We start from the raw sequence: 18,995 nt of genomic DNA on the forward strand, positions 1-18,995 counted from the left end.
TAAAGATAAATAGTTATAATTCTTTTTATCTCACCCTTCAGATTGCATAGTTACTGGGTTCCAATGTTAGCAAACTTGAAAATTAAGAATCAGTGTAGTACATAATAGTAAGTTATGCAGTAACAAGATGCAGAGTATAACTTTAGCAATTGAAACATTAATAACCAAAACAACTCTAGTAAATAATAAAATAAAATCAAACTAAAGAACCAAGTAGATTGGCTTGGTATAGGGATTTTTCTTTTCAGTAATGCACAAGCTCTAGACGACCACTTGCGGCTGGAATTGAAATCAGGAAACGACTCGGGGTCATGGTTCAGAGTTCAAGAGCGTCGTCGTTCAGGGTTTTATGCAGACCGTGCTTACCTTGTCCCAGTAGTAGATGTGGATGGTCCCAGAGTTGTGGCCAGCGGGAAAAGCCTGAGCGAAGGCGAGTAGATGCGGCTGGATTTCCCTAGTGCTACCCGCATCGCCGTCACAGGATGCGCTCCACTTCCTCCTCCTCACCATCTAGTTCCCCCATCGCCGACGAGAAGGTTCTACACTTTTTTGTTCTCACATTCAGAAGAGCTGCAGCAGGAAAATAGAAGCTGCCATGGAAACAGACATACATGTACCCTCTTCTGATCAATCGAAATAGGCAATTTGCATTGAATCCATCCTCAGCTCTCCTCAAAACACTGTACACGTCTGACCACCATCACCCGGACACACACTGGAACCCCTTGCACACCGCCAGCCAGGCCGCGAATAGCACGAGGCAGAGTGGCAGACGACGGCGTCGACGGCGACGATGACCTTCACGTGCCGCATCCACAGCGACCGTGACGACTGCTGCCTCCGCAACCTGGACTGGTGCTCGTCCTCACAGCCCCCGCCCCCGCCGCCGTCGACGACAGCTTGTCCCTGGACCGCCGCTTCTCCTTCCTGCTCCCGCGACCGAGAGATGGCCTTCCCCAAATCCAATCACAAAGACAAAGAGCCAGGACCCGAATCGTTCGTACCTGCTGGAGGCGGGCCTGGGAGATCTCCTCGCGCTCGCGGCTGGCGCTCTGCAGGAACTGGAGCACGGCGAGATGCGCGGGACGTAGACGGGGCCACGCACGGCATGCCATGGATGTCGCGATGAGGTGGAGATGGATGTCGCTGGGATGCAATCGAGGCGAGGGATCTGCGCGGGAGGGCGAGGGCCGCGGAGATTCCACCTTCACCGCGGCGAGATTAGCGGGAGGGCAAGGGCGGCATGGATGTCGTAGGCGCGAGGGAGGGGGCGCGAGAAATGGGGATCTGCCGCGGTGAGGTGGAGATGGATGCCGCGGGATGCAATCGAGGCGAGAAATAATCGGCGGCGAGGGCGACGCGCGCGGGTGAGGAACGCGGGCGGGGGCGCGGGCGTTGCCGGATGGCTTGCGCGGGGGCGCGTTGCGGGGGCTGGCGCGGGCGTGATCCTCCGGCGGCGAGGGCGACGCGCGCGGTGCGTGATTCGCGGGCGGGAGAAGACGCGCGCGGGGGCCAAAAATCGCAGGCGGGGGCACGGTGCGGTGGTGGACGCCCTCCGTCCAGCCTTAAGGATTAGTATATATATATATATATATATATATTGACACTTCATGAGATGAATACAACTGTCAATTCCTTTCTACTCTCGGTGTCTCGTTTACACTTATTCTAACACGTTATCAGTATTTTGCCTACCGCCGAAGTCTAATCGGCCATTGCGTTGAAGAAGGGCGAGCGCCCACTTACTGCAGATGTCCCCCGATGAAGAATCAATACAAGATGATCCATTGGATAGGGTAACAATATTCTGATTCTACCTTCCATGGATCTTGATTCATTTTGCATACTTCCTGGACTTCTCCATGCAACCGCTGCATGACCGCCGTGGTGATTGCCGCATGATGTGACATGCTCTCACGTTGGACATGCATACCACGAGTGGATCTTTGGGTGATTGGCGACATCGCAGGGAGCATCATAGCGACTAACCGCACCAAGATCTGGATCCCACGCCGAGGCCGCCTGCCGTCGAGCCAAGGCTGCGGTCGCGCCCGCGCTCGCGCGTACCATGGCCGGGCGGCCGCGCCCGCGCTGCGCCGTGCGCAGGGGCCGGACCGCCACACCCGCTCTCGCACCGGGGTCGGGGCTGGATCCGCAGCACCAGCGTCGTGGCTGGGGCTGGGGACGCCGCACCTGCGCTGTCGAAGGGCTGCGCCCGCGCACCCGAGGGGCCTAGCCTGCTGCCGAGGTCGGGGGCAGCGCGCCGGCCAGGCCACGTCCTTGTCGCGGCTGTGGCTGCGCCTTGACCGCGCCAGGCAGCACGCAGGGCCGCTGCCGCGCCGGGACGCCTGTGCCGCCGTGAGTGCCACGGGCCCGCGCCAGTCTGCACCGAGCCACCGAGGGGCCGGAGGGCCACGCGCCACCGCCGGAGGCTCGCCCGCGTGCACCGAGGGGCTTCGCCGCCCACACCGCCGCGGGGGACGCTGACTGAGTGCCGCGCGCGAGGCTGTGCCCGCGCCGCCGAGCCGCGGCCGCGCCATCGGCTGTGCGCCCGCGCGAGGGCCGCGCTCATGTGCCGGGCCGCCGGCCTACGCCGTGCCGCTGGGGTCGCTCCGGTGCCCACCGGCCGAGCCTGCGTGCCTGCCGGTGAAGCTTGGGCTTGGGGCCGTGCGCCGCCGCCGGGGAAGGAGCCGGAGCAACGCCGTGGGGGCCGCGACGACGACGAGTCTGGCCACACGCTGACGCCACGCCTGGCCGAAGCGCATCAACGTGAGGTCGCGCCGTCATGGCCTTGGGCGCCGCCGCCAGGAAGAAATGACGATCGGTTAGGGTTCCAACCCTAACAGTTTGTTCATATGGACTCCCATAAATAGGCCTCATAGACCACCTTGGTTTGGCTGGGCAGATTAGGCAAATGTTTTATCATTTTAATTGCTATTTTTTTGCAATTATAGACCATGTGTCTATTTGTATCACAATTTGTCGGGGACCATAATTAGGGGTACCCTCAAGGCTCCTAATTCTCAGTTGGTAACCCCCATCAGCATAAAGCTGCAAAGGCCTGATGGGTGCGATTTAGTCAGGGATCAGTCCATTCGAGGGACTCGATCACGCCTCGCCCGAGCCTAGCCTCGGACAAGGGCAGCCGACCCCGGAGGATCTCCGTCTCGCCCGAGGCCCCCCTCCAGCGGCGAACATATTTCCGGCTCGCCCGAGGCCCTGTCTTCGCCAAGAAGCAACCCTGACCAAATCGCCGCACCAACCGACCAAATCGCAGGAACATTTAATGCAAAGGTGGCCTGACACCTTTATCCTGACGCGCGCCCCCCAGCCGGCAGAGCCGAAGTGACCGCCGTCACTTTGCCGCTCCACTGACCGGCCTGACAGAAGGACAGCGCCGCCTGCGCCGCTCCGACTGCGGTGCCACTTGACAGAGTGAGGCTGACAGACAGTCAGGCCCGGCCGAAGGCACCATAGGAAGCTCTGCTTCGCCCGACCCAGGGCTCGGACTCGGGCTAAGTCCCGGAAGACGGCGAACTCCGCTCCGCCCGACCCAGGGCTCGGACTCGGGCTAAGTCCCGGAAGACGGCGAACTCCGCTCCGCCCGACCCAGGGCTCGGACTCGGGCTAAGTCCCGAAAGACGACGAACTCCGCTCCGCCCGACCCAGGGCTCGGACTCGGGCTAAGTCCCGGAAGACGACGAACTCCGCTCCGCCCGACCCAGGGCTCGGACTCGGGCTCGGCCCCAGAAGACGACGAGCTCCGCTTCGCCCGACCCCAGGGCTCGGACTCCGCCTTGGCCTCGGCTGACGGTCTTCGCCTCGCCCGACCCAGGGGCTCGGACTCGACCTCGGCCACGGAAGACAGACTCGACCTCGGCTTCGGAGGAGCTTCCACATCGCCCAACCTAGGGCGCGGACCGACCACGTCAACAGGAGGCGCCATCATCACCCTACCCCGAGCTGACTCGGGCCACGGGGAACAAGACCGGCGTCCCATCTGGCTCGCTCCGCCAGATGGGCAATGATGGCGCCCCGCATACTTTGTGACGACGGCGGCTCCCAGCCCCCTTACGGAAGCAAGAGGACGTCAGCAAGGACTCAACAGCTCCGACAGTTGTCCCTCCGCCAGGCTCCAGCGCTCCTCCGACGGCCACGACATCACACCAGCTGGGTGCCAAAATCTCTCCGGCTGCCACGACGGCATGTACTTAGGGCGCTAGCTCTCCTCCGCTAGACACGTAGCGCTCTGCTATACCCCCCATTGTACACCTGGATCCTCTCCTTACGCTTATAAAAGGAAGGACCAGGGCCCTCTTAGAGAAGGTTGGCCGCGCGGGGACGAGGACGAGACAGGCGCTCGCGTGAGGCCGCTCGCTCCCTCTCCCGCGTGGACGCTTGTAACCCCCTACTGCAAGCGCACCCGACCTGGGCGCGGGACGAACACGAAGGCCGCGGGATTTCCACCTCTCTCACGCCCATCTCCGGCCGCCTCACTTCCCCCTTCGCGCTCGGCCTCGCGTCGACCCATCTGGGCTGGGGCACGCGGCGACATTCACTCGTCGGCTTAGGGACCCCCAGTCTCGAAACGCCGACACAATTACCATCAGTATTGAGTATTTAAATTTAAATAATTAGACTCCTGATAATACATGTAATTGTATACATTTGTATGTTTTTATTATAAAATTACAGACTTATTCGTGAATTATATTTGTTTTTGTATTTATAATTCACAAATATCTATGTGCTTTTATTTTGCATTCTTTTATGTTTGCATGGAAAATATAGCACATAATTAAGTCAAAATTTAATGGTCATCATGCAAAACAAGGTTACTTTTTGGGAAAAGCATAGGGTGATGGAGTCCTAAGCACTGGCTGCACTAAATTCTTTATAGAATTTAGTAGCCCAGAGACCGTGCTTTAGGCCGCATTTGAAATGCCTATCACTATGAGGTCTACATCTTTCGAGATGATTACCTATACGTGCTACCCAAAAAGATCACGGACCATGCAGACGTCGCGGGCTATGGAGCCAGGCTAGACGCTGCAGTCATGATGACAACTAAAAGAATTCTTTTAATTAAGTACTACTTAATTAAACGATGAATTCTTGCAAAATATGATCCATATATTCAACTTGGAGATTATTCAACACATGCTGGAGATCTAGGCTTTGGCTGCAATAAGTTCTTGGAATTTATTTGCCCTGAGACCAAGCTTTTAGACAGCAAAATGTTATTTGCCCATCAGTAAGAGGTCTACATCATATGGTTATGATTATTACCTATGTGTTCTCCCAAGTAGATATGTTGGAGATATGATGTTGGTTATTCACCTTTATGGTGATTACCATTTTATTTTTGAAATTTTGGTCAAGCACAGGGTAGTGGAGTCCTAAGCATTGGCTGCGGTATGTTCCTTGAATATATTAGCCCAGAGACCATGCTTTCAGGCAGCAAAAGTTTTGCCCACTACTGGGAGATCTACTCCATTGTTTCATGACATGGAGATTATCTATGTTGTGTTCACCAATTTTTCAAAAATCTATTGGTACACTTTATGTGATACCAGAATTTCTCCAACATATGAATATATGATATATTTTGCAGCAAGATAAAATGGTTAAGCCATTTGAAGGATAATAATTTAATAGAGTTTGATGAACTCGCCTAATGGGCTTAATTATCCTCAATGTTCATTGGATATGTTCATTTCATTTTTTGTATGATATGGGAATTCATCTCTTCATTTTGGAGGAAATAAGATGCTCTCTTTCTCTTTTGGTTCTTATGAAAAGAACTTATGTGCTTTTGCGGCTTGATATGCAAGCGCAAAATGAATAGCAAAGAAAATCATAAGACTTGTGGACCTATGAGTATGTGTCTGCATTATGTTGTAGACTAACACTTTGTATTCAAATATTTTTGCTTGAAAGCAAATATATAAGCACATTAAAAAGGGAAGGGCAATGAGTATGACAAACTCTTTTGTCATTACACTATACGTGGTATAGTGTTGTATGCCTAAGCATCTAATCATGTATATGAAATCCCAATAGATGCATACTACTCATGAAAGCTAAGATATGAAGTGTACTTCAATCTTCCATCTGACATGATAACAGTGGTTAGTTGTGTAATTCATGATTTGGACTAATCATGTAACAACACTTCTTTTTCTAAGAGAAGACCACTTTGTTAGATGATTTGCTTTTGAGTACTATTTAAATGATGCATGAGATTTGGTATAATCTCATAATTGATAGGTTCAACTCATGCGATGTGAGTTGAACACACTCATGTGATTTGAGTGTAAAAACTCATATGAATTTGAGTTAAACAAACTCATCGATTGGAGTTGATCACTCATGTGATTTGAGTTGAACAAACTCATCGATTACAGTTGAACGAACTCATCAAGGGAGTTGATGACTCATTGATTTGAGTTGTGCAAACTTGTACGGGGATTCTTCCAATTGAGGAAGAAACATGCAATGTGGAGAATTGAGCCACAAACTCTATAAGTGGGGAAACAAAATATTCTCATATTCCTTTGGAAAGAGGAAAGAATATTTTGACAATCGCTTCGCGCGATATCATGATATGTTATTATCATATCCCCTTTTGGTATTGGAAGTATCAAGGATGTGTTGATATATCCTAATTTATCTTACCAAATTATAGAGATATCCATAAAATTACTATCATGTGGAAACACAAGGTGATAGTGATGGATATTGCATATGTTTCTCAAAAACATTTCTTATGGACTGTATTCTACATACATCTTCCCATACAAAGTGTTGCATTTATTATAACTTTTCATGTGATGATTCTTACCATGCTGGGTAAGACTGAATTGGTAATTCCATTATTGGGATGAAATGAAAAGTTATGGACAATTTTGTTGGTCATGTTTTTCCCATAAGATGGATACTTGATGAGTATCATTGGGAATGAGATTTTAAGTCCCTCTTATCTTAAAATCTGATCTGAATTGGTTAAGTTCTTTGAATTGTTTCAAAGGAACGAGTGTGGTCCATTACATAGATGGTATGGACATTGAAGTCTTTATATGGTTATTTGGTGCATCTATATGATGACCTGAAGTGTGTCCTTCAGACAACACATGACCATTAAGTAATAATGTCTCAAGCTTGAGCACATTAGCCTCCACACTACTGAATTTACCAAATGTGCTTACAATGATGATTGTTTGTCTTGGTATTCAGAATGATATCCATAAAGGATATGATGAATCTGTGATAGATTCGAAAATTTCAGATCATTAATGACCATCAGTAATGAATTGACATTTCCAACTGGTTATGGTTGGAGTCAGGAAGTTTTGCACGCTCCTGACTTGTGATTAACTGCATATACTGGATGTACAAGTTCCCCTATGGTTTTTAGTACGTGGGAATCCGTGAAAGATTTCCCATGCGTACATTGGGTATGTTTTCCCAATCTCACCACCGCAGCGTACATGTATGGGCACATAGAAAGCTGGGGATCTATGTGAGAATTCATTCTCCGTCGATCATTAAGTCTTAGAATCTCTTTATGAGAATCTATTTATGGCCCGTACGCTTGCTTGAATCATGAGCTTTTCCAGGCATTAGGGGGAGATTTCAAGTACCAAAATGAATGCCAGGAAATTATAATGAATGCATTAAGCATTCAGGCTCAGGATCACGTACTAAAACTGAACCTTTGGGTTCGAATGATTTGCAAGAAGTTGCAAATTGACTGCCATGTGCATTTACTATGAGGTGTCACTCAAATTAATCCTATGTGGAAGTGCCAGAAAGAGTGGTTAAATGGAACACCACTCAACTCCCTATTACAATGATGTTGTAAATAAGAGGGGGAGAAGTATGGTCACAAACTCTAGGATTGAGATGCTTGCAAGCAGCTGAAGGCTAGGCCTTCTGAGATAGTAAATGCAGACCAACTATTCGTTGGTAACCAACCTAACGTTGGTGGACACCTAAAGGATATTGATTATCCTGTGAATGGAGGACATTCACAACCTAGCTCAGTGCGCACTGATGAGGCTAGGTTATCAGAAGCCCTTGATTCTCGTTTTGGGATTTCACGAGGAATCATAAGGGTACATAAAAATGACTTTATGTCAACTGGAGAATTGTGTTATTTAAAAGCTACAAGTGTCGACACATACATCTCAGCAATTGTATATGCACTCCAAGTGATCCAAAAGACTATGGCCATAGCAGAGCACGAGTATGCTCAAATTGGATCTTGTTGAGTGATACAATGTTGCAGAGATAGCCTTGCTCACCGGAAAGAAGTGTTGAATTATTTCCACTTCAAGGTATCTTACTGTGGATACATGTTTGTTTTCATGGACTTGGAAACAATGAGGTGGCGAGAAAGCATGGCTAGTAGCAACTGGGTTTATACGCAAACCCAAGCATTATTTTAATGCTATAAATTCTCCCCTACTGTGAGTAGTTAAATTCCGATACAATAATATGGGCAGTAAATCATCTATCTTTGCAGTTGATAGATGTAGTGACAACATGTGCATATGTGGTCACTGGATTATGGTATTTATGGAGTCTTGAAGGATTCCAAATACATAATCACCAATCACAAATTTGCAATGCTTGGAAAGTCTTTGTGACTTAGAGCATCCAGGTCAAATATGGTACATTCGACCTAGTGAATCCTTCTTTCTGAAAGGATACACAAAGTATGGTATGTTCAGTGTAAATATGTGCAGCATATTTTAAACATACATTACTTATCGACGGAGTTCAAGATAGAGGATATGAATTGTAAGAGATTTCAATTCAAAGTAAACTATCTTGAGTATCTTAGATACAAAGTTGTCTATATCCAACATATATTGAAGAAATTCAATATGAAAGAATCATTGTTATTTGATTCTTTCCGATCATGAGATGTGCTATTGTATCTTGCAAGAGCATCCGGTCGGATATTGCTTTGCAATGATTTGCTAGCTAACATCACATGAGATCGAGTTATGATCTCCAGATGTACTCATGCTCTCCTTATGTTTGGATATCTATAGAAGATCCCCAGGTACAAGATCAATGACATACTTTTGGTAAGTTGGACCTACTTGTCGGCGTTTCGAGACCGGGGGGTCCCTCGGGCCGACGAGTGAGTGTCGCCGCGTGCCCTAGCCCAGATGGGTCGAGCGCGTGGGCGAGCGCGAAGGGGGGAAGGAGCGAGGCGGCCGGAGACCGGCGTGAGAGAGGTGGGAATCCCGCGGCCTTCGTGTACGTCCCGCGCCCAGGTCGGGTGCGCTTGCAGTAGGGGGTTACAAGCGTCCACGCGGGAGAGGGAAGCGAGCGGCCCCAAGAGAGCGCCTGTCCCGTCCTCGTCCCCGCGCGGCCAACCTTCTCTAAGAGGGCCCTGGTCCTTCCTTTTATAGGCGTAAGGAGAGGATCCAGGTGTACAATGGGGGTATAGCAGAGTGCTACATGTCTAGAGGGGGAGAGCTAGCGTCCTAAGTACATGCCGATGTGGCAGCCGGAGAGATTTTGGCACCCAGCTGGTGTGATGTCGTGGCCGTCGGAGGAGCGACGGAGCCTGGCGGAGGGACAGCTGTCGGAGCGGTTGAGTCCTTGCTGATGTCCTCCCGCTTCCGTAAGAGAGCTGAGAGCCGCCGTCGTCACAGAGCATGCGGGGCGCCATCATTGCCTATCTGGCGGAGCTAGCCAGATGGGACGCCGGTCTTGTTCTCTGCGGCCCGAGTCAGCTCGGGGTAGGGTGATGATGGCGCTTCCTGTTGACGTGGCTGGCTTGCGCCCTAGGCTGGGCGACGTGGAGGCTCCTCCGAAGCCGAGGTCGAGTCTGTCTTCCATGGCCGAGGCCGAGTCCGAGCCCCCGGGTCGGGCGAGGCGGAGGTCGTTCGGCAGAGGCCAGGGCGGAGTCCGAGCCCTGGGGTCGGGCGAAGCGGAGTTCGTCGTCTTCTGGGGCTGAGCCCGAGTCCGAGCCCTGGGGTCGGGTGGAGCGGAGTTCGTCGTCTTCTGGGGCTGAGCACGAGTCCGAGCCCTGGGGTCGGGTGGAGCGGAGTTCGCCATCTTCCGGGACCTAGCCCGAGTCCAAGCCCTGGGTTGGGCGGAGCGGAGTTCGCCGTCTTCCGGGACTTAGCCCGAGTCCGAGCCCTGGGTCGGGCGGAGCGGAGCTTCCTATGGTGCCTTTGGCAGGGCCTGACCGCCTGTTAGTCTCACTCTGTCAGGTGGCACTGCAGTCGGAGTGGCGCAGGCGGCGCTGTCCTTTTGTTAGGCCGGTCAGTGGAGCGGCGAAGTGACGGCGGTCACTTCGGCTCTGCCGGGGGGCGTGCGTCAGGATAAAGGTGTCAGGCCACCTTTGCGTTAAATGCTCCTGCGATTCGGTCGGTCGGTGCGGCGATTTAGTCAGGGTTGCTTCTTAGCGAAGGCAGGGCCTCGGGCGAGCCGGAGATGTGTCCGCCGTTGGAGGGGGGCCTCGGGTGAGACGGAAATCCTCCGGGGTCGGCTGCCCTTGTCTGAGGCTAGGCTCGGGCGAGGCATGATCGAGTCGCTCGAATGGACTGATCCCTGACTTAATCGCACCCATCAGGCCTTTGCAGCTTTATGCTGAGGGGGGTTACCAGCTGAGAATTAGGAGTCTTGAGGGTACCCCTAATTATGGTCCCCGACAGTAGCCCCCGAGCCTCGAAGGGAGTGTTAGCACTCGCTTGGAGGCTTTCGTCGCACTTTTTTGCAAGGGGACCAGCCTTTCTCGGTTGCATTTTGTTCTGGTGGGTGCGCGCGAGCGCACCCGCCGGGTGTAGCCCCCGAGGCCTCGGAGGAGTGGTTTCACTCCTCCGAGGTCTTAATGCCTTGCGTAACGCTTCGGCCGGTCTGGTTGTTCCCTCATGCGAACTGGCCGTAGCCCGGGTGTACGGTCGGGGCCCAAGTTCTCGGGCTGGTACGTTGACGTTGTCAATGGTTCAGCCGGAGCCGGGTTTGCGAGAGCAGCCCCCGAGCCTCCGCACAGGGTGAGAGGGCGATCAGGGACAGACTCGGCTTTTTACATACGCCCATGCGTCGCCTTTCCGCAAGGAGGAGGGGGGAAAGCGCCATGTTACCCTCGATGGGCGCCGAACATGGTGTCTCCGGTGAGCTGCAAGCGGGTAATCCGAGTGGACGTCCGTGCCCCGTTCGTTAGGGGTCGGCTAGGGGCCCAGAGGCACGCCCAAAAGTACCTGCGGGTGATCTGCCGGACCCGGTCCCCTGGCGACGGGGTCCGAGGGCTCGATGCCTCCCTCTGATGGGATTCCGTTACAAGATCGCTCCCGCTGGTCTCGGAAATGTCCTAGGGTACCTCGGGAGCGCAGCCCGAGCCTTGGTTATGTATCGAACGTACCCCTGGTCATGCCTCGCTCGGCGTCTGAGGCGGCTGTGAACCCTTCGGGGGCCAGCCTTCGAACCCCTGGTCAGTAATGGGCGCGGAGCCCGAGTAGCCTGAGGCGGCCGTGGAACCCTTCGGGGGGCCGGCCTTCGAACCTTTGACCAGTAGTGGGTGTAGGGCCCACGCGATCTGAGGCGGCTGTTGAACCCCTCGGGGGGCCAGCCTTCGAACCTCTGATCAGTAGGGAGGCTCGGAGCCCGGTTCCTTCACGGGGAAGGATCCTTTTCGGGGTATCCCCCTATCCCGGTCCCTGTTGCAAGAGATAGAGAAAGAGGAAAAAAGGAAAAGGATACGAAATTGAACGACGCGGCGTACCTTTTTTGGCGCGGTTATTACGGCGAAGGCGAAGCGTCGCCCGCTTCTCCTGCCATAGGTGCCGCCTGTCCCGCCGCGGAGTTAATGCGACGGGGCGAGTGGTTGGCGGGGCGGCCGTCGCGCGTGCGCGAGCCGTTCGAGGAACGGATCACGGGCGCGTTGTCTTCACGCCGTGAGAGGGGGTTCTCTTGCTGCCCCCTGATGGGACGTGAGCTAGGCTGACGACGTGACCGCTGCTCCCGCCCGCCTGCCACCGTCATTACTGCCGGCCCACTTTCGGCCGCATTGACCGCCGCGCCAGGCTGGCGCTGCTGGGTCGCCTCTAGTCGCGGTATTGGTTCCGCAATCGAGGAGGCGAGGTGGTGGCGCAAGTGGCGGTGCAGTTGCTTGCATGAAGCATCCGGCGCGCCGGTTGCATGACGCGTGGGCCTGGGCCTCCAGGCTGGGCGCGTTGGGAGTCGGAGAAGCGCGTCCACTTGGCGCGGTTGCATGCCGCCTGCATGGCTGCCCGCCTCTTTCGCCCGTTGGTCTGGGCAAAAGTGGAGGGTCACTTGTAACCGCTGGGCGGTTGTGTGCACCACGCGCGGCGGTTTGGCTTCTTCTGCTCCGAGCCGGTTTGCATGACATGCGGGACCCAGCCCCCGCGCCGCAGGGGAGGGCCTTGGAGCGTGTTGGAGAAGACTCAACCCGTGACGGTTGGGGGCGCAAGTAGGGAGAGTTGCCTTTAAAAGGAGGGTGACCCCTTTCGGAAGGCGACCATGTCTTCTCGCTCCCTTATGCATCGCGTCTTTCCACCTTCCAAGCCCCCGGATGGGGGATACCCGCCGTCTTTTCGCCTCATCGTTGGAGGAACGCAACTCCGTGGGAGTTGGTACCTTTCAGCCATCGTTCGGCTTCAAGGATTTTCATCATGCAACCCGGCTGCACCCCTCCGCCGGCGGTCACCCAAGATGGTGACCTCCAGCTTGATGGTGGGGGAAAGCGAGCCGGGCTGCGGCCTCTACCCCTCCCTCAGCCTCAAGGATTTTCATCACCAGGGCTGGGGAGGGGAGTGTGCCGAGTTGGGATCGGCCCCTGCATGGGCGGCGGCCCGCTCCTTCACTCAGTGATCGGAGGAAAGGGCGGCCGTCGTCCGTGGCACCGGCAGCTGCACCGTGCCTGGCTCTCGGACGCGAGTGGCTTCGGAGCCGCTCGCGGCGCCGGCGTCTGCCACGGCAGCTGGAAGAGGTTCTCCCGCCGGCGAGATAGCCAAGGTTGGCCACGGACCGACCTCCAACTCTACGGCCTTCTGCCCGTCCTTGCCTCACAAGTTTGGGCATGGACGGGGGCCTCCTGGCAGCAGCATCCGCCCTGAGGTCAGTGTTGCCGCTGTTCGCCCCCCCGGAGCAGAAGTCGTCGTCGTCGCCGCTGCTGGAGCGGGTGACGGCGCGCCGTTCGTCGGTCTTCTGTTGCTCCGCAGGCCCACCCCTATCGAGTGGGGTTGTTCGTACCTGCAGAGGGGGAACCAGAGTTCTGTTTGTAATGGCACTTTGAATGCCAGTGTTTTTGTTCATTATGGCTGTCGAGGCCTGAACATGTATGTAATTTTGGCACGGAGCCGTGTTTTTTCCTCATTTTCGAGCACTAAGACTCGCCTGTTGATTATCTGAACCGCTTCACCAAGCATGAGTCGCCCCGTGTCAAGGTGACGAGTGAGGTATCCGTATCCCGGAGGCGTAGGAGTCCCTCGGCTCGGTCGACCTTGTTGTCTGAGGCTCCTCTAGCTTAGTTAAAGGGACCCCTTGGTCGCTCTTCGACGAGCCGAGGCCAGGGGTAGCGATATCAGCATGAACAGAGGCGGAGTTGGCTCGAAAATGAAACCTGGTTGGCCGGAGCCTAGCCGGGTTGTCCGTTAGCGGGACCGACGCCGGAGTTGATCAGCCGAGGCCTCGGGTCGGGCTGGCGCCCTTGGAAGATGGTTGGCCGAGGCCTCAGGGGTAACCGGCCGAGCCGCCTGCTCGGGCCGGATTCCCGGAGAAGTCCCTGGCAGCGATTGTCTGGGCGTGACGATGACGTCGTCCTCCAGAGTGGGGATCCCTGGACCGCGTCGCCGTCCGAGGCTAGGTCGGACCTCGCTGAAGGTGTCGTTGATGCCGAGGGTGCTACTGCCCCCTTCCATCGTCAAGACCCGAGCCTGCAGGATCAAAGTGTCTTGTAGCGTGTGCCTTCTGCGGCCGCCGAGGCCAGAATACACACCCTCACTGTGTTGTAAAGCTGCGTCTCCTTTCCTCTTGTTTCGAGTATCTGGACTTTTTTGTCGGTAACGGGGATGTTTGTGCGAACGAGAGTTGCTTCTCGCGGAAGGTGATGAGTGAGGTATCCATATCCCGGAGGCGTGGGAGTCCCTCGGCTCGGTCGGCCTTGCCGCTTACGCGCACTTTCACCCGTCCATGAGGCCCTGTCACCGACTCAGTCGAGAAGGCTCGAAGGATCGCTTCGGCAGAAGAGCTTCCGAACGTGAAGACTTGTTCGGTCTGCGGAATCACTTTATCCGAACGCGAGTTACTTATCGCAGAAGGTGATGAGTGAGGTATCCGTATCCCGGAGGCATAGGAGTCCCTCGGCTCGGTCAGCCTTGGCTGCTTACGTGTACTCCGTCGTTTTCAGGATCCACTTTTCGAAGTAGTCAGAAAGCACGAAAGATATTCTGGCAGAAGAGATCTTTTTTGGAGGAAAATTTCAACGCAGAGGGGGTTCCCCCCCTTTTAGCCCCCGAGGGAGGGTCGGGCTTTGCCGAGGCGAGGCCGACCCTTCCTTGATGACTAAACTTTGCGTGGGTGCGAGGTATATGAACAACTTGAAAACATCTTAAGGGTAGAAGTGACGTAGCTGTTGGATGTTCCAAGCGTTGCCGTAGACCTCGCCTTGACTGTTGGCCAGCTTGTACGTTCCGGGCTTCAGAACTTTGGCGATGACGAATGGCCCTTCCCAGGGGGGCGTGAGCTTGTGCCTCCCTCGGGCGTCTTGCCGCAGCCGAAGCACCAGGTCGCCCACCTGGAGGTCTCGGGGCCGGACACCTCGGGCGTGGTAGCGTCGCAGGGACTGTTGGTACCGCGCCGAGTGTAGCAAGGCCTTGTCCCGAGCCTCTTCCAGCTGGTCCAGCGAGTCTTCTCGGCTAGCTTGGTTGCTTTGATCGCTGTAGGCCTTCGTCCTCGGGGAGCCGTATTCCAGGTCAGTGGGCAAGACGGCCTCGGCCCCGTAGACCAGGAAGAACGGCGTGAAACCCGTGGCTCGGCTCAGCGTTGTCCTTAGGCTCCAGACCACCGAGGGGAGTTCCTTCATCCATCGCTTGCCGAACTTGTTGAGGTTGTTGTAAATCCGAGGCTTGAGCCCTTGTAGAATCATGCCGTTGGCACGCTCTACTTGCCCATTCGACATGGGATGAGCCACGGTGGCCCAGTCCACCCGGATGTGGTGATCCTCGCAGAAGTCCAAGAATTTTCTGCCGGTGAACTGGGTACCGTTGTCGGTGATGATGGAGTTCGGGACCCCGAAGCGATGGATGATGTTGGTGAAGAACGTCACCGCCTGCTCGGACCTGATGCTGTTTAGAGGTCGGACCTCGACCCACTTGGAGAATTTGTCGATGGCGACCAGCAGGTGCGTGTAGCCCCCGGGCGCCTTCTGCAAGGGGCCGACGAGGTCCAGACCCCACACAGCAAAGGGCCAGGTGATGGGTATCGTCTGCAGAGCCTGAGCGGGCAGGTGGGTCTGCTTCGCATAGAATTGACACCCTTCGCAGGTGCGGACAATTCTAGTGGCGTCAGCCACCGCCGTTGGCCAGTAGAAGCCTTGCCGGAAAGCATTCCCGACAAGGGCTCGAGGCGCTGCGTGATGGCCGCAAGCCCCCGAGTGTATCTCTTGCAGGAGTTCCTGACCTTCGGCGATGGAGATGCATCGCTGGAGGATGCCCGAGGGGCTGCGGTGGTAGAGCTCCTTCTCATCGCCCAGCAAGACGAATGACTTGGCGCGTCGCGCTACCCGCCGAGCCTCGGCTCGGTCGAGGGGTAGCTCTCCTTGGCGGAGATATTGCAGGTACGGGGTCTGCCAATTTCGATCAGGCGTGGCCCCGCTCCGCTCCTCCTCGATGCGCAGTGCCTCGCCCTCGGAGGCCGAGGGTACCTCGGGCCGAGCTGAGGGTGCCTCGGGCTGTGCCGAGGGTACCTCGGGCTGGACCGAGGGCGCCTCAGGCTCGGGCGTGTCGTCGATCTTGACGGAGGGCTGATGCAGATCCCGGGAGAAGACGTCCGGGGGAACCGTTGTTCGCCCCGAGGCTATTTTTGCCAGCTCGTCCGCAGTCTCGTTGTAGCGCCGAGCGATGTGGTTAAGCTCGAGCCCGTATAACTTGTCTTCCAGGCGCCGAACCTCATCGCAGTAGGCCTCCATCTTCGGGTCGCGGCAGTGGGAGTTCTTCATGACTTGGTCGATGACGAGCTGCGAGTCACCGCGGGCGTCGAGGCGCCTGACCCCTAGTTCGATGACGATCTGCAACCCGTTGACCAGAGCCTCGTACTCAGCCACATTGTTGGACGCCGGGAAATGGAGGCGTAGCACATAGCGTAGGTGTTTCCCAAGGGGCGAGATGAAGAGTAGGCCCGCGCCGGCTCCCGTCTTCATCAGCGACCCGTCGAAAAACATGGTCCAGAGCTCCAGTTGGATCGGAGCCGTCGGTAGCTGGGTGTCGACCCATTCGGCTACGAAGTCCGCCAAGACCTGGGACTTGATGGCCTTCCGAGGGGCGAACGAGATTGTCTCGCCCATGATTTCCACCGCCCACTTTGCAATCCTGCCCGAGGCCTCTCGGCACTGGATGATCTCCCCCAGGGGAAGGATGACACCACAGTTACCGGATGAGACTCGAAGTAGTGTCGCAACTTCCACCTCGTCAGGATCACTGCATACAGCAGCTTCTGAACTTGTGGGTAGCGGATCTTGGTCTCGGACAGTACCTCGCTGACGAAGTAAACTGGCCTCTGAACGGGCAATGCGTGCCCCTCTTCTTGCCTCTCGACCACAATCACGGCGCTAACCACCTGAGTGGTCGCGGCGACGTAGACCAAGAGGGCTTCTCCATCAGTTGGAGGCACCAAGATAGGCGCCTTTGTGAGGAGCGCCTTCAGGTTCCCGAGAGCTTCCTCGGCCTCAGGGGTCCAAGCGAAACACTCGGCCTTCCTTAAGAGGCGGTACAGAGGCAGACCTCTTTCGCCGAGGCGTGAGATGAAGCGGCTCAGGGCCACGAGACATCCCATGACCCTCTGTACGCCTTTTAAGTCCTTGATGGGCCCCATGCTGGTGATGGCTGCGATCTTCTCTGGGTTGGCTTCGATGCCCCGCTCGGAGACGATGAACCCCAAGAGCATGCCCCGGGGCACCCCGAAGACACACTTCTCGGGATTGAGCTTGACGCCTTTTGCTTTGAGACATCAGAATGTCACTTCAAGGTCGGAGAGGAGGTCGGAAGCTTTCCTCGTCTTGACTACGATGTCATCGACGTAGGCCTCGACCGTGCGACCGATGTGTTCGCCGAACACATGGTTCATGCACCGCTGATACGTCGCGCCCGCATTCCTCAAACCGAACGGCATGGTGACATAGCAGTACATGCCGAAGGGCGTGATGAAAGAAGTCGCGAGCTGGTCGGACTCTTTCATCCTGATTTGGTGATACCCTGAGTAGGCGTCGAGGAAAGACAGGGTTTCGCACCCAGCAGTGGAATCCACGATTTGATCGATGCGAGGCAGAGGGTAGGGAACCTTCGGACATGCTTTGTTGAGACCAGTGTAGTCTACACACATCCGCCATTTCCCCCCTTTCTTTCTCACAAGCACAGGGTTGGCAAGCCATTCGGGATGGAATACCTCTTTGATGAACCCGGCTGCCGTTAGCTTGTGGATCTCCTCGCCTATCACTCTGCGCTTCTCCTCGTCGAATCGGCGCAGAGGCTGCTTGACGGGTCGGGCTCCGGCCCGAATATCCAGCGAGTGCTCGGCGACATCCCTTGGTATGCTGGGCATGTCCGAGGGACTCCACACGAAGACATCGGCGTTCGCGCGGAGAAAGTCGACAAGCACTGCTTCCTATTTGGGGTCGAGCCCGGAACCGATCCGGATCTGCTTGGAGGCGTCGCCACTGGGGTCAAGGGGGACGGCCTTAACCGTCTCCACTGGCTCGAAGTTGCCGGCATGACGCTTCACGTCTGGCACCTCTTTGGAGAGGCTTTCCAGGTCGGCGATGAGGGCCTCGGACTCGGCGAGGGCCTCGGCGTACTCCACGCACTCCACGTCGCATTCGAACGCGTGTTTGTACGTGGGGCCGACGGTGATGACCCCATTGGGGCCCGACATCTTGAGCTTCAGGTAGGTGTAGTTGGGGACGACCATAAACTTCGCGTAGCATGGCCTCCCCAGTACCGCGTGGTAGGTTCCTCGGAACCCGACCACCCCGAACGTCAGAGTCTCCCTTCAGAAGTTGGAGGGCGTTCCGAAGCAGACGGGAAGGTCGAGTCGTCCGAGGGGCTGGACGCGCTTCCCAGGAATGATCCCGTGGAAGGGCGCAGCGCTTGCTCGGACGGAGGACAGATCGACGCGCAGGAGCCTGAGGGTCTCGGCGTAGATGATGTTGAGGCAGCTGCCCCCGTCCATAAGGACCTTGGTGAGCCTGACGTCGCCGACGATGGGGTCGACGACGAGCGGGTATTTCCCCGGGCTCGGCACGTGGTCGGGGTGGTCAGCTTGGTCGAAGGTGATGGGCTTGTCGGACCAGTCTAGGTAGACTGGCGCCGCCACCTTCACCGAGCAGACCTCCCGGCGCTCTTGCTTGCGATGCCGAGCCGAGGCATTCGCCGCATGCCCACCGTAGATCATGAAGCAGTCGCGGACCTCGGGGAACTCTCCTGCTTGGTGATCTTCCTTCTTGTCGTCGTCGCGGGCCCTGCCACCCTCCGTGGGTGGCCCGGCCCTGTGGAAGTGGCGCCGAAGCATGACGCACTCCTCAAGGGTGTGCTTGACGGGCCCCTGATGATAGGGGCACGGCTCCTTGAGCATCTTGTCGAAGAGGTTGGCACCTCCGGGGGGCTTCCGAGGGTTCTTGTACTCGGCAGCGGCGACAAGGTCCGCGTCGGCGGCGTCGCGTTTCGCTTGCGACTTCTTCTTGCCTTTCTTCTTGGCGCCGCGCGGAGTAGACGCCTCGGGAGCATCTTCCGATGGGC

The sequence above is a fragment of the Zea mays genome, chromosome 6 (assembly GCF_902167145.1).
Source record: "Zea mays cultivar B73 chromosome 6, Zm-B73-REFERENCE-NAM-5.0, whole genome shotgun sequence".
Classification (NCBI taxonomy): domain Eukaryota; kingdom Viridiplantae; phylum Streptophyta; class Magnoliopsida; order Poales; family Poaceae; genus Zea; species Zea mays.